This window comes from Pollicipes pollicipes, unplaced genomic scaffold, assembly GCF_011947565.3.
Source record: "Pollicipes pollicipes isolate AB1234 unplaced genomic scaffold, Ppol_2.1 Scaffold_2555;HRSCAF=2994_pilon_pilon_pilon, whole genome shotgun sequence".
Taxonomy (NCBI): Eukaryota; Metazoa; Arthropoda; class Thecostraca; order Pollicipedomorpha; family Pollicipedidae; genus Pollicipes; species Pollicipes pollicipes.
This window is the reverse complement of record NW_023596136.1, coordinates 185301-187816: the sequence shown is the minus strand read 5'-3', so window position 1 is coordinate 187816 and position 2516 is coordinate 185301.

The window sequence follows — 2516 nt, the reverse complement described above, 5'->3', positions numbered from 1 at the left end:
CCAAGTAACCTTGAATACTTTGAGCAAGACCGTGCGTCCTGGTCTCTGGCGCCTCCAGCTTGGAGATCCGTCGTCACGTTGCAGCAATGCTATACAACCTGAGGCGCTGGCAGTCCGCCAGGAAGGCCAGCTGTCACAGCGACCAACGACTTCCATCGCAATGCAATCCAGCCTTACCCATCGCAATGCTTACCGGAGCCGCAGGCAGAGATGCTGAGGATGCTGTGGGTTCTGCGACGATGATAATGATGTGGGATAATTGAGGTCAAGACGCTGTTTTCACCATCAAACTGAATCTTTAATGAGAGGAAACAGGAACACGTCTCTATGATAATACCCCATGCTACGGCATTGGCATCGGACTCTCCAGCGTGCTGCAACGCCTTCCCAGACTGCTGCCGCATGTTCTGACAGTTTGGGCACTGGAAAGCTGGGAGATATCAACAGCACTGACATCAAAACTGTTCAAGTAGACAGCATTCATGGTGCAAAGCAAGCTCCCTGCCACGTGCACTGAAAAAAACACGGTTGCCTTCAGCAATTGTTTATTTCCTTTTGCCGCATCGGTCAGACTCGCAATGGACGGCTCACATGTGAAAAACTACCACAGGCCGGACTTGAACCAGCATCCTGCACCACCGAGGTCCCGACTGTTACGCGATTGCTGATTAGTCGACCGGGCCGCCACCTGTAAGAAGACCGGTGATAGATCAGTGGGGGGAAAAGTTGGATGGTGATTGGCGGATGCCCGGCTGCAAACCGTTCCAATTTGTTTCATTAATGTTTCAATTCTGCTCCAATTTGTTTCAATTTGTTTCTTTTGTGATTCATATTGCGGACACCTTCCAACAGACCAAGGGCAACTCGCAAAGCAATTCGTATCGTGGATAGTGGTTTGAGAGTGTGTTGGCTGCCTCCTGCATATACCACGGAGCCATATTCAATGATTGGAAGAACTAAGGATTTGTATAGACGTAATAACGATTGGCGGTCGGCACCGTATCTTGACCCGGAAATGCATCTAAAGAAATTTAGTCGCTTCTAGGCATTTGGAGTGAGCATGCTCCACGTGCCGTCGCATCGATAATCTGGGGTCAAGTACGACTGCCGAAAAATTTGAAAGACGAAACGAAAGAAATGTAATGACCATCTAGTCGAAGCCGAAATTGGGAGTACCCACGCATATTTTTGCTGAAAAATCATAACCGCAGATTTTGGGAGCGGAGAAAGCGGAACCCGTTTCGTTCTGACCACTCCTGCACATTGTTTAGGGCGGCTTGGAGCCGTGGCAGCGAATGGTCATATTCAGGCGTCCGAGCACCAGATCGCGTTATCATCCACAAAAAGTGGAGAGGAAATGCCCGATGGTAATGAGGCAAATAAATCGTTCATCATAAAATTAAAGAGAATCGGTGAGATACAGCTCTCTTGTGGGAGGCCGTTCCCTAGATGATGAGTGTCGGAAAGGGCGGATCTGCATCTCAGACGAAATGGTCTGATGCCGGAAAGAAACCCAATAAGATAATGTGCCAAAATGGCCTTTAAACCCTAACTGATGGGAGCTTGAAAATTAGTGCAGGTTTAAAGACCATGTCGTAGGCTCGGCTAATATCCAGGAATACAACACTGTGTGGTGTCGATGTTTAAAGCAACGTCTGATGTCAGTTTCAGGTCTGATGATATGGTCTATTGTGCCACGATATGTCGGAAACCACAGTGATTTTTTGTAAGCAGGCAGTCTCGTTTTGCAATCCAAGAGATTCGCTTCACCACCATCCGGTCAAAAAGTTGTTCTAGACAGCTGGTAAGTGCAATGAGACGACAATTTGATGGATCTTTGGTGTCTTTTCCTGGCTTTGGAAGTGGAATAATGATGGGTGTCTTTCCAGACGTCAGGAAAGACATGGGTTGACCACAAATCATTAAAAAAGTGTCAATATAAAACGAAGCATATCTTCTGAAAGACTACGAAAAAAAGAAAAGTGTACCTGATCCATGACCTACTGAGATGTTGCCGGCGGAGTTTCATAGCCTTTTGTAGTTCCAGAAATGAAAATGGTAAATTATAGTCTTCGCTGTTATCGGAAACCAAACAATAGTATGCAAACGAAAACGGGCATGCGCAGTTTCCACAAATCCTGGTGGTATTTCCGGATGAGCTACACTGAGAGAGACTTTCAGCAAGAGCATTGGTGATTAGAGGCGTTGCTGAAATAATTTGGTTATTATGCGTAAAGTGGGCAACGAAGTGGAGGTGCGTTTTTCCGGAAAGTGCTCGAGCCAGTCCCCATAGCTGGCTTAGAGGAGTAGCAGCAGGGAACTGCTGGATGTAATGCTTGCCAAGAATGACGTTGGGCACTCCTTATACAATTCGTCTGGTTCGAGCACGCTCATAATTTCGGGCAAGAAGATGAGTACATCATGGTGGCGAAGAAGCAGCGGAAAGCACGTTTCCGATGCGCAATAGCGTTCTTAACTTCGGTCGTCCCACCATGGTGCTGGGATGCGGGCGTGAG